General features: G+C 39.4%; 1 protein-coding gene across 3 annotated transcripts in view; it reads right to left on the minus strand.

Annotated features, from left to right (window-relative positions):
- Positions 1 to 14,431, minus strand: part of apba2b (amyloid beta (A4) precursor protein-binding, family A, member 2b) — a 71,885-nt gene that overhangs the window by 37,431 nt on the left and 20,023 nt on the right. The gene's annotated exons all lie outside the window — the stretch shown is intronic.

Below are 14,431 nucleotides of genomic sequence, written 5' to 3' on the forward strand. Positions count from 1 at the left end.
TTTGATCCGCACCAGAGTAACAGTCTGGCGTTCACACCAAATGAACCGTACCAACATGGTAAACGCTCCAGAGTTTGGTTCAAATGGACTAAACGAGGCTAGTGAATCCGCCCTTATTCTGTTATTCAACCAGCTGACATAGAATCACAAACAAAAAGTTTTATACCGATTATGATATTAATTCCAGCCAGACTGAATAAAAATTAATGAGTGATCATTAAAACAGTTAGTAGCTTATTATTCCGGTGACTCTCTTCAAAGCCATCTGAGGGCAGCAACTATCTGTCCCATCTGTAGTCTCTAATTGGACACAATTACACGTGGCATATCCGCAGGTTAAACTTTACAGTTTTATGGGTTTTTTTAAATTACTGTACAGGTAGACGTGTGGCTGTGATGACCAACATGATGTGATAGAGACTGTTGGGGTTAAATTAATGATGGGTCTTCCCACAAACAAATTTTTTGTGAATTATTACCAGGACCACATTCATGTCGCAATATGAAGAGTAAACAGGAAACTCTTGTTCCCAGATTGTCAATATTTGCATGATAAACTTTAAAGGTAAAAAACTAGACCACATTTTAAATTCTAATGCTTTCATTGTATTTACTGCACTACAGTGTAATTTAACTGCAGACGGTTGTTGTATGCCTCACTGTAATGACAAATAATTGTGCACTATTATGCACAGAAACATTCACATTGGACCTTCAACATGTTCAAAAACGTGAATTTATTTTAATCATCTGCTCTCAGTGGGATATGTCGGCTGTATTCATATTGAAAATGCTGCATGTCCCAGACAAAAAGTTAAACTACAGGAACCCCAAACTGTCAGTGGGTCATGAGTGCTGTGTTTAAAGGGGATGAAAATAACAAATGTGTTTAGACATGATGTCACAGCCTATATGCATGACATTGTAGTCTTTCTGAACTAACCCTGAATCCAAGTGCGCCACTGGTGCGCCAGCCGAGCTCAAAAATCTTAATCTTGTTTCATATTCTTTAGTAAAATTCTTTAAACTGAGAAAACTAGAAAATGGTATGCTTTGTTTTATCTGGTTGATGTTATTTTGTCCTCACATTAAGTATAGACTGTGGTATGTCTTCAACTTCAACTTTAAACAAGATGCAAAGAGATGCAATGTTTTTGATCAGTTGGCCTTTGAGTCAACATAAATGTTAACTTATCAGCTAAATAAAGTATTCTAATATTTACCAGCAGGAGAACAATACACATTTTACCTTCTTTCTTTTTTGTACACATGCTGCATGTGACCACTAAATGCAACCAGAGCAAACTTATCACCAAGGTTAACTGACTTTGTCACAGCTGGTACTAGCAGGGTAACAAGAACACACGGGATGGGACCCAAATGCAGACGCCTGAGGCACAGCTGATACAGTTCAGTGATTTTATTCGCACAATGAGGTACAAAGGCTTACAAGATGGTGAACCAGGCACAGGTCAAAACAAGAGAAAGCAGTCCAAACAGGCAAACAAATCCAAAAAGGAACAGCCAAGAATAAAGCGTCCAATAAACAGGTATGGTCCAAAAGGCAAGAAAAAGGCAACTAAGTCAGTAATATGACGTAATAATCTGGCCAGGAACAAAGGATGTGAATTTGTGTAGGCTATTGCTGCGTTCCAGGCAACTCACAACTCAGAAGTTTCCAACCTCCAACTACAAAAAGTACCCTGGAATGCCACTTGAAGTCAGATTTCCTACTTGTGAACTCAGAGAAAAAATATGTACCCCGACTTCACGAGTAGCAGCCGAATGACGTCACACAACAATGGCAGCTCCCATGAAAGCACACATTGTAAATGGTAAACCATAAACTAAAAGGCAAAGTAAAGTATTAAATTAAAATAATACATACTAGTATCAAGTAGTAAAACTTGTTCTGCATGTAAATTGATGTAGAAATATTCTCTCAATGTTATTAGGTAGCTGATTACAGTATACGATCTCTGAAAGTTCTCTTCTCTACCCAAAATTTATCCAGAAAATGTTAAAAAATGCCCAGAAATGTGAAAACATTTGAAAATATAGCCTACAACTTTTGCTGACTTCTGAGGATTACCACATGATGTAGCTAAACGGATAAACAGTTAACGAGTAACGTATATTCACTTGTTTTTAATAAAATGGCCATCATTTTAATTAACACAACGTGCACTGCTGAGGGTTTAACTGTGCATAAATTTGCCAAAGAAACATTCTTCACGGTCAGCCATGTTTATTGTTTATATTTGGCGTCATGTACATGCAACTGAAATGCTTTGAGGTCGGAAGTAGGACATTTCAACTTGGAAATTTCCCAGTTCCGACTGGTCTGGAACACGGCAAATGTCCTGGAGAGTGATTCTGAAATTAGGTGCAGGTGGGAAGGTGAGTGGGGGAGCTCAGGTCAATGAAGGGCTGATAAGAAATAGGAACAGATGTGTGGATGGGTGGGGCAGTCAGGTGATGAGGAAAGAAGGGAAAGTCCAAGGACACCCGGTGGACAGCTAGAGGATGGCAGGTCTGGAGAGTTGCAGGAAAGTGCATGGCCTGGGAGAAGCGAGCAGGGGCTGGAGAAAGGGGCCGAGGGGAACTGAGAGCAGACTATGACAGACAGTGTGAACACATACTTCAGTCTGTGTGCTCTGAGGCTGGCCAGGTGGCACATGGGGCTAGGTTGGCCTACATTATAAGAAGGAACATGAAACAGTCTCTAACGTTTGCCTGGCGACAAGCCCAGCTTGCAGGGAGCTAAACACAGCTAAATAGCCCCAGAGGGAGATAGATACTGAGGCGATTTCACAGGGTTTAATTGAAGCTGTCAACTGGGTTTGGTTACTGATGAGAGGGAATGAGCGAGAGAGAGCTAGACACTTAAAAAGTGACTTGAGTTATTTTAATATATAAAATTATGAACTTGGGGGGGGGGGGGGGGGGCATCAGGCTCATCGTCACACTAATACCCATTCATTGTTGGGACTCCCACCACTGCACACATGTTAGCAGTAGGGAAAACATTTTTGTTTGGGATTTAATGAGAAATCCTTCCACACCACTCTCTCCGAACCAGGCTGAAATCTGACAACAAAATAAATGGGTATTAATCCGATAGCCAAATAAAAAAAAGAGGGAGATAATAAATATTATGGAGATGCTGCTAATTAAAACCTGTGGTTGTTTGTTCTGTCTGCTGATGAAATGTGGAGTGAGAATATGCAGGACAAAAAAAGGTCCATAAGTTGTTTTTATTTGATTTTTTTTTGTCCAAGTCCTGAAAGAAACAGGAGGGGGTTCATAAATCTCAGGAAATGAGAAGTGATACTGACATTTTTTTATAAACCTTTCTCATTGGTAATTTATATAATAAACATTTATGGAGTTTTTATACTTACTGTACTATCATTAGTAATTTGTGACTAAACAGCGTAGGTTCATTATACCTTAGTGGAAAAACTCATACTATGAGCCATACACTGTACATAAAAAGGGTTGAGTGAAGGAGACTGAGCGGTAGAAAGTGATGGTGAAAGTGAGCGAGAGACAAAGATTAGCAATAAGTTGCCAGTCTGGCAGTAAAGTACAGTGTAGGTTACAGTGTGTCCGTTAATAAAAGTCTGATGTTTCCAAACTGCTGGAAAAGTGAAGACGGTTAGTGCTAGCAAACATCTCCCATGTGCTTCAGACTGCGGTCTGGAAGCTGAGCAGGAAAGCTAACAGTATGTCTTTTGGATGCTATGTTACATTAGCTACATTTAAAGGGAGTAACATTAATTATCTGACAGTAGTTTAGTCTAACCTTTTCCTAATGGACAAGTAGGTAGTAATGACTATGTCCTGTACACAAACTGTAAATCCTTCTAGTTAAATTATATTTCTGTTTTCAGATGAGTCTGAAAAACTGGTTGGTTGGGAGAAGAAAGGACGGTGGTGGCCATGGAGGAGCTGAGGTTAGTAAAGCAAATTAGGGATGCAAACTAGTCACCTTTTAAGCTAATCAGGAGATGTTTTTTTGGATTTTTATATACGAATAAAATGCTTGGTAATTACACAGAAGGGAGTGAATAAATTAATTCCTACAGGTAAATGTCAAAAGCTGTAGAATAGGTAAATTAAGACACAAAAGGCAAACATGACTAATCCTACCAATGTGACCCTGCCATTATAAGGCTTAGATAGGGAGGTTTGGGTGCTGCGTCATGAATATAAAATCATTGTGGAGAGCATCAAACCTAACTAAATGACTTTTCCCAGATCTAATGATTGTAATTCCTCCCCAGTAGCCTTCTTTAGCAAGTTTAGTCAAGCTTTTTGGGTGTTGTTTATTCATAAAATGCTCTAGCGCATGGGTCGGCAAATAAGTCTGGCATCGGGCCTAATTTTTTTTCAAGCCGTTATATGGCGGGCCAGCACAAAGCCAAACATTTTCAGCTCATGTGCAAGTTTAGCTCAGTCAGTACTGTGCGGGACTCCCGTTAGGTGGGTTGCAAGGTCAATTCCAATTTACTGCGGGTATTTTTTTCTCCCTTGTTAAACAAATTGAATAAAAGGACACTTTTGCACATGCTCACATAAAGCATGTGCTGCAGTGTGTGTGCGTTCCGGCGTTTGATCCACATTCATAAACCTATGGATACTTATTTTCATTTCCCTGAGGAAATTCAGAGGAATCCAATCACACGTTTACTGACTTTACTGGCTTTTTCAGAGGTGTGTCAAGCAAGCCAGAGACTTTTGAGTGTCTTTCAGAACTCTTCAAAGTAAAAGCTCTTAATAAACTCGACATAAAGCTTTGCTGCAAAAGATGTTCTCACGCTTTTATTTTAGAGGCGCAATCTCTTAAGAGGAAGTGATTGTTTGCATAACTGTAGCTGTCATGACTGAGATCTAATTCAGCACCAGCTGTTATAAATTTATTATTTTTCTGCTATCAAAGCAATCTGGCCGCTGGACAGATATTATGGGCCACCTATTGCCAACTACTGCTCTAGCGTTTCCAACTTTTTGTACAGAGATTTGGTAATAACAATGGTCCAAAATGAGAAATGTGAAATGGGATATTGTTTTATTGGAAAACATTAAATGTTCTTGGTGGAAAAACCCCAAACCCCCCCACCAAATTGCTGTGCTTTGCAAGCACACAAAAAAAAAGTTCACTTCACCTCTGCTGCTACATCTGCATCCTGGGGGAAACACTGCTAGTATATTTTAACCTAGCCCTTCTTGTAACTGTAGCAAATCATTTGGAACAATCTGTGTCAATTTGAACATGGCAGTCAGTCAATAGTCAAGTTTTGTCACAGTCCAGTCAGTGGGGATGTTCTTCTAGAAATGTGTAAATATATGAAATACACATTTTACATACATTATCACCCTTGGGGCAAATTTTGAAACTGTTAAAATACTCAATATACAATACAATATCATCATTTTGGATTTAATTTTTTTTCGTAAAGGCGCTATATTTAGTTTTTTAAGGCAAATAATCAAATTTTTATGTTCCCACATTGTGAACGGGTTGTAACTCACATAAAAAAATAAACCATTCGCCTGCTTTCTCGGTTGCTTGGTACAGCCACTATGCTGCTTCCTATGTGAAGAAATCTGGTCAAATTTTCTGCAAAATCCATTGGTTTACATAGGCTGTTTCGTTCATGCATGATCCGAGCCTCCTGCCTACTAATTCTGAACAACAACACCACAGCAGGCAAAGCGAGACGATGAGATCAAGGTAGGGCAAAAACATCTAACTTCGAAAGGCCTCCGTTTTGTTTTGGATATAAAAAACGACCCAGAGTTGGCTTTCATCCTATTGGACAGGTAAACTAACATTACTGCAAATCACATGAAATATATTGTGATTTTGTGTTTTAGTTGGTTCAAGTTAGATAACGTTAGCTTGCCGGCTAACGCTGACCAGTTGCAAATATCATCCTTTGCAAAGCTTGAAGCAGAATGGAAAATAATACTAACCAACTGGTTTGCAACACTGACCTGTCATTCCTCCTGAATTGTCACTTAAAGTCTGGAGAGATGAAGGTGAGAATTGCTCCCTGGCTGACACAATGGTCCATATGATCCCTCAGTTAGAGGTCTTTCACATTGCTTCTTATTGACCCCTCTCCACAAACAACCCTCTCCTTCGGCCTATAATCCTCATTCCTTGTCAACTTTTAATCAACAGCAGTTATTTCTCAGTGGCCTTCACTCTCTTTACCTCTGTCAGGTGCTTTTAAACTGAAACGACGGCAGCAGCTCAAAACTGCTGAGCCAAGTGACTTCTTGTTAATGACTGGTGACAGTGGACGTTCAACAGCTGCCTCATAATTGTATTTAGACTGGTCACTACACGGCAGTATCAACTTTATTCTCCAAAACTCAGCTCAGATAACAGACTGCAGGAAAAACAGCAAGCACTTCTACTCCCACAGAGCTGTCTTCCATATTGACAGAATCCTTAGAAAAATGCTAATAATATTCATTGAATGTGGTGATGGTCATTGTATTCAGTGACAGCACAGAACAGAGCAAGCAATACTGGACTGGAAAATATCCCCTTATCTTGTTGAGAGACAGACAGGCTGAGCGGAAACGGTCGGGCCCGCTAATGCGGTTTGGTGGCAGGCACATGAAATAACTTCTAGGTTCGGTCAATCACACAACCCCTCGGGGAAAACTAGTGGAAAATATTCATCAGGTTTCACATCACTTACGTGAATACACACAGCAAATACACAAACACACACACACACTGTAGTGCTCACACCATCAGCCCTAGCCTGCCTTTTTCCACATCTATACAGACATGCTCAGGATACATGTATTTCCTTCTGGAAATGCTTTGAAAACAACCCACCAAAGTGTTGACTGCAATTAGCTGTAAATGGAAAACAAAGCATGCCTGGTGCTCAGGTTTCCCATGTGTCAATGTTTGCCCCTGAAAAAAACAACATGGCAGAATGTTCTCTTCTTTGCTTTGCAGTGATGCGATTTTTGAGCCCAACCTGCACGCCTCTGCACATCCTGAAACGGACCATGAGAGCGTGCACGCTGCTAAGCTCTGTGTGAGTTTTTGTTTGGTTTCAGTATCACTGCTGGCCAGCTGACCGGCTGAGGATTAATCATGCAGACAGCGCCTGCTCGGTCACACAGAGGACCAGCGCCGCTCCTGACAAGAACAAAAGACAGAGAGACACAAAGAGGCTGGATTTTGATTATCAGTCCAGTCCCATGTTGCACTGACATCTGTGTGTGTACGAATGTGTGGGTGTATATGTGTTTCTGGACCTGTATGAGAGTGTGTGCTAACAGTTGACACCGTGGCTCTAGTTTGTTGAATCTGACTTGCATCTGAGTGTGGTGTGTGCGTGTGTGTTTGTGTGAGAAATTGTCACATCAATCCTCCTGAAGCAGTGGCAGGTTCAGGAGGAGGTGTCACACCTCCCAGCATGCTTTATGCTTTACTGAACCCAAGGGAAACACACTGAGTCAGGCTGGAAGATTGAAATCTGCCCACCACTCCACTCTCACACAAACACATAATACATTCCCTTATGTCCCAAAAGCAGCGCTGTATGTTTTCCGTATTCCCCAGCAACTGTTCTTTCACACATTCAAACGTCAAAAAACGTGAGAATAGCTATTCATTTGTTTTGTATAATCTACAATGGATTTTTTTCTTTTTAAGTGCATTTACTTTTGAGAGACAGAAAAGCCATCTCTGTGTCTCTTCATATCAACTATAAAGCTATGCTAATGAGATTGGGGAATCTTTTCAGATGTTGAAGGTTGGAGAAAACAAGGAGACAATAATCACAGCAGCAAGTGCAGTTTGAGAGAGGAGGAAGGCCTGCTATGTAATAATGTATGATTCAAAGCTATTTTAAGATTGCGGATCGCTAAACCTAGATTTCTTTGGGGAAATCACATTGCTCAGTGGAAACTGTGCCAAGCAGGAACGCAGTCAGTGCCTGGGTTTGGCAATGAGGCTGACTCCGGCTCAGCGTTATACCTAGACAAAGTGGGAGAACATGTATCTGTTGAGATTTGGCGTCATTACATTGTGTCTGTTCTGTGTGCACTGCTTCAAAATAGTGAATGCCAAGGCAACACTATGCAGTGTTAGATCCCGAGTTACCCCTGTTCAGGAGGTACTGGACCAGCTCTCCGTCGTAAAGGGTCCGATCCTCTAGGGCTATGGGTATTACCCTATTAGGTATAACTGAGGACTGTTTAAGCTGGTGTCGAAGAGATTCGCCTAGCTTCTCACTGTCTTCTTCCGAACGCCTACCCTGCTTACTCTGAAATGGCACCTGACTGAATAGCCCTAGAGCCAAATACCACCCCAGCCACGCCCGTTAACGACAGCTCTCTTCTCATTGATCAGTGCACTTGGTATAGTTGCTAGGATTGTGTTTAGTGGCCAGGAAAATAGGCCCCAAGGATAAGTTAATTTCGTTGGCTAGAGCAACCTATAAGAACCTTAAAGATGTTAAACACACTTTACCTAATGAATTACTACCTTAGTGAAGAAATAAGTTCAATGTCTACTACTTGTACTTTAAATGCAGTGATTATATATTTTATTGCAAAATTAAGCAAGGGCAAGGGCACTTAAACTGATTAAAACTTGAGTAAACTGATAAAATCTCTAAAATTCAAAAGCTGATTGTGATAGCTGAGCTTGAGTATTTTTTGATGTCTTCTTTTTGGAGAGAAAGGGACGGGAAGGAGCTGTCCCGGCCGGTGAAATCCTTCCTCCGCTGCTGGGCTGATGACCCTGGTGGAAACTTGAGGCTTTGTCCGAAGCCCTCAAATTGTCTTCAAAAGTCTTCAGTCTTCATTGCATCATGAGTGAGAGAAAATCTTCAGAGTCCAATGATTCTTCAGTTGGTTTGGTCGTTGTGGTTACCCTCTGTGGCTCGATCTCTTGAAGTCCCCTGAAGAATCTCTGAAGTGTTCTCTAGTTGTTTGCTGTTCAAATCCCCATCTCTTGTCTTGGGCTCTTGGTCCGGTGCGGTGATGGTCTTGCTCCGAGTCCGATGCCTCTTGAGATCTGCTGAGGAATAACCCCGATCTCTCTCTGACTCCTCTTTATATATCCTACTCCGTAGCTGAGTTTCTTTGTCAAATCAGCCACCACCCTCTTTCTGTCTACGTGACTACTGTCACATAGCTTTGTATTTTTTTTTTATTTTGTATAGATTGTATTTTACAATCGGAAGATCAATTCAATTTATTAATCTTCAATATCAATGAGATATCCTGATCATATTATGTTTAATACCAAATCTCTTTCTTTTAATCATTATTCAATATATTGCTTATATCATTGTTAAGCTCTGTGTTTTGCAGATGGAAGGATGTTGCACTTCCCTTTTCTCACTCACTGTTGTTACTAAAGGGAGAAAGGCTCCAGTTTTCTTCTTTGCGACCTGATAGCAAGAGCGTTGGGATCTCAACCTATTTGACAGCAGGCATCCAAGAGTATACCTGATCTCTTTCTTTTCTATCACAGTGTAAATCCCCAATGAGTCAAAAGATAACAAACTGGATAACAAATCAAGATCAAGTAAGCAGTTAAGAAGACTTTCATTTGAATATATGATTACTTATCAAGACTCACATTCAGATCAAATATGATGATGATTAGTATTTGGGATTGTATTGTGAATATAAGTCAAACTAAAACAAAAGAAAGGGAACAAAATAAAATTGAGCTGAGGTTGTATTAATGTTGATAGACTGCTATTGGGGCGAAAATGGTTTTCAATCTTTATGACAGGTGCAAGTATGTAAGATGCTGTCCAGGGTTGCATCTAGGGCTAAAGATTATTTTTATTTTAGATTAGTCTGCCATTTATTTTATCTGATTAATTCTTTAATATCTATAAAATGTCTGAAAATAGTGAAAATAGTGATAAATTGTAAATTGTAGATTGTGTAGAATTGTAGTGTAAAATGTAGAAGTCTTCAAATGTCTTGTTTTGTCTAACATAGAGTCCAAAACCTAAAGAAATTCAGTTTAAGTTCACCTAAAACAGAAAAAAGTAGAAAATCCTCACAAATGAAAAACTGGAACCAAAAATTGTTTCGCACTTTTGGTTGAAAAGTGAACTAAATGATCGATTATCAAAATAGCTGCTGATCACCTAATTGATCAATCGACTAATTGTTGCAGCTCTGGGTGCAAATAACCTGTACTTTGACTATTGATTAATCTGTCAGTTACATTTAGCTTAATGTAATAATTGTTAAAATAAATATATTGTCAAATATACCAAATATATCACTGGTAGGCAGTGATATACACCATATGGGTTTAGTAATATCCAGTGGGAGGGCATGGTCTGCCATTTTTGTTGTTGCAAAGAATCTTTTGTAATTCATACTGACATCCAACTCTTGCCATCTCCATACAACATTTCCAGCAATTAAATTTTTATGTAGAACAGAACAGCATTCTGTCTAGTCTTGTTCTCCTTATGTATAAGGAATGCACAGGATTTTAGGAGTGAAAAAGAGAGGAAAGGCTACATTGAGAACTGCAGGTGTGATAAATGTTTGGTGGGAAAGAAAAAGGAGTCAGAGCTGAAATAAATGCTGTAGCAATGCTGCACATGCCAGAAAACTGAATTTTGTTGTATGTGCAAATTAATATAGACCAATATTACACAATTAAAACAATTAATGAATCGTATGTTTCACTGAAGTTACTGGTCTACAGTGATAGTTGTATTGTAATGTATTGTAAAAATGTATATAATAAATAAAAACATTAAATCAGCAAATGCATAAACCAAAGCGGACTGAAATATAAAACTACTGGCAAATAAATATAAGCAGGATCTTCAATAAAAATAGGGCAGAAAATATAAAACAACTTATGTAAAAGTAGACTGCAGACTATACAGATTAAAGAAACAGAGATCCCAGAAAAAACCCAGAAATCTGCAGTACCACACAACATTAAGGAAAACCACTAAGTGACTTCAGGGGATAAAAATTTAGAAAGTTTAACAGTTACGAAGCCTAAATGCACAAAAACGCACCGCCCATTTGCCTGCAGATTTTGATGGCTTCTTGGCTGTAGCAATGAGGCATTAATGCTTTTGTGCTCTCAAGTTTATGAAATAGATGAGACAATATGCAGCAAAAGCTCATGAGTAATTAAACTAAGTGCAAACCAAAACTGTTGACACTTAGTACGGTTGGAGATAATATTCTTTCATCTACTTTGCATCTCTCATTATGCCCTGGAGCCCTCTTTTGTTGCTCTTCCTATGGTTTCTACCATGTTTTCCTGTTAAAGCAGCCTTGTTTTGCTTAAATGTATAAGAGAGCACAACGTTTTTTCCTTATTGGTACCGAGGGTCTAAAGACAGAGGGTGATTTATGTTGTACAGACAGCAAATCCCTGTCTATATACACAAAACTGACTTGAGTCGAAAGGACATTTTATTGATGCGACACAAAAATTGCCGTGTACTATGACTGCAGTAAAGATATAGTTTTATCCTAAATGTTATCTAAAAAAAAGCAAGTGCGTTTTGACTTTCAGCGTAAGTGTAGGATTATGTTTTCACTGATGATGTTTATGTTCCACCAGTATGTAGAAATGGCTCATTCAGAAAACTGTCATGTGTATTTATCTGATGAAAGGTCAGATCTGAGGAGAAATAAATCAATGCCAAAGATGACAGCTTGTAGATACATTGCCTCAGTCATTTCGCTGTTACGTGCTGAGTACTAATTTCACTGTCCCTTGGGATGTGCCAGGGATCATAAGAGACAGCAAGGACAGAGAAGGTCTGACAGGGCTCAGCAGGCCTGGCTGGCTAACCAAACAGGCCCAACAGCAGCACTGATCCCACGACGAGAAAAATCTGGATTATTGCATCTCTCATTTGAATCCCCTTACATCATATCACTCTGTATCTGGTCTCTCTACTCGCTCTAAAACTAAACCATGGACCTTTCCCCCATTTAGTCCCTGTAGTATTAACAGGCAGTGTAGTGGCCTTGTGAATAAAAAGCCTGGAGGTTCACCTACTGAGGTTTCTCTGATCTTGACACTGAACCATCAGAGGTCCTGATTCAGTATTCTGTATTTGACCCTGCAGTCTGACCTTCTCTTACTGACCTACAGAAGTGAATGAAGTGGTGACATTATAATCGCACCATTATAAGGACTTGTAAGCATATAATTGCATTGCTGAAGTAATTTGATCGTTCACTTATGCAGTTTGTCTCTAGTTAATGTCTGTTCTGACATTGGAAGGGAGCAGATTATTATTCCTTTGTTAGCTAATATCTGAAAACGAACTCTGCTTTGTTAATACATTAGATCCAACCTCACTGCCACTGTCCACATTAATGTACATTTTATGGTTTTATCTTGGCAAATACTGCACCCCGTCCTTATTGAAGATACCAAATAGTCATATTTTATTGACTTTCTTTTGTTTAGTTTTAATGTCTTATTAAATCTTATTCTTTGTATGTTTTTAGCTTGATGTCTATATTCCATGTCTGGTGCTCTGTCTTTATTTGTTTTGTTTTTTATTGTGGTTACTTAGTGACCCCTGCTCTTGAAAGGCCCTATATAAACATACTTACTTCAATTCATATTTTCCCCTCATAGGTTTTACGTTTTCACAGAAAGTCTTCGGTTCGGGTTGAAATGATGAGGTTTGACTTGGTACATTAGGTAACCCTTCTTATTACTGCAAAAATAATCCACTTCCTCCATTTATTACCAATTGTTGATTAGATATATCTAGATTGGTGAATTCTCTATAAATTAGTTTAACTCATGCTTTTGACACGTGTTTATTTTTAGGATAACATACATTTTTATTAAGCTACAACTCAAACCATTTTGTAGGAAATACTAGAACTTAAACCACACAGTTTATTGTGTTACAATACATTATTTTTCTAGTGTGATTTTTACAATGATTTGGGCAACCTATTCTCGTTGGAAATGCACGATGGCAACCAGACATTTCTAGAAAATTGGTAATTCAGCAGCAATTTAAAAGTAATTTTAAATTAAATAAGAAGCCATTTGTGAAAACACTTTTGTGAGTCAAAATTCCCACATCAGGGCAGCAAAATTTGACAAAAGGTTAATAAGCAGAACAGTTTTCATGCTCTGTTATGACGCAGACACGGGCCCACATACATACAGTGCATATACACAAAATACTGAGTGTGGATTCTTTGAAGTTTCCAGATAATTGCAATCCCTAAGAAAAGCAGAAGAAAGAAGAAGAGAGGGAAAGTACAGATGATTCCTCGCACAGTTAACAGCATATGTGATGACAGATGTGGCCGACTTCATAGCGTGGCATCGAATTCCACCATGACTTAGAGGTTAGTTATCAGTACATTCAGTGTGGTATCGCAGAACCAGTGTACACATTAATGGCGCCGCTCTTGCTTTTGATGATTTATAAATAAATTACAGGAATGCCAGATTCTTTGTCCTTCCCTTCATCTTCAAAGGATTTCACCAGAATAAGTGAAGCATAGGAGCTGGCAGACTGAGCACACACCACTGCACTGGATGACTCAAATTCCAAATGCAGCCATCCCCAAAACTTAACCTAACAGCCATGGATTTCCCATATCAGTGGCATGCAGATGGATGGAGACCTATTTTAAGGCTGATTACGGACCTACTCAAGTGTGAGTGTGCTTGTGAGGCTGGTGTCAGTGATCTGGTTCTGGAGTCACAGCTCCTTTCAGACCACGTCACGGCTCATAGTCAAAAACCCAGAACAAACAGCCCTGCCCTATCTCTCTTTAATCCCTTTACAGAAAGGGATGGGGTCAAAATCAAAAGTAAACATGAAATAAGCACGCAAGTGGAAGGGATGGAGGGAGCCGGTTGATGATGGTTGATATTCAAGTGACTCCAATAACAAAAGCTGTGATACACTGTCAAGTGTCAGGATGATACAGGGCTCTATTAATTTATCTCTCTCTGTATCGGGGTGGATGAATATTCTAGCAGAATATTAATAAATGATGAGGGGCGGCAGTGTTGAGAGGCTCACAACACTTTGGATTGCTCAACTGTTGTTTTTGCATCCTTTTCCTCCCACCCCTCTACAATATGTCTTCAGTTGGATGCTCCCATGATGCTCTCCCTCCTCCATCAGCACACAAGCTGCCTGCTTCCTCTCCATCTCCTCTCTCTCTATTTTGTTCCTGACGTCTCACCCTGTACTTGTGCCTACGAAGAGCTGGGTGACGTGGACATAGACCTATCACAAAATTTTGACTAAAAAAGTACACATCAATAATGTGGCTGTACTTTTTTATTATTTGCACAGATCATTTTAACTATCATTAGTAATATTGTATGATATCTAATCAGGCCCATTCTGCTTAGCTAGAACAGCCACTAAATTCA

Source organism: Micropterus salmoides, unplaced genomic scaffold (assembly GCF_014851395.1).
Source record: "Micropterus salmoides isolate LMB-PRFRI ecotype aquatic unplaced genomic scaffold, ASM1485139v1 Ms_hic_scaffold_6, whole genome shotgun sequence".
Taxonomy (NCBI): Eukaryota; Metazoa; Chordata; class Actinopteri; order Centrarchiformes; family Centrarchidae; genus Micropterus; species Micropterus salmoides.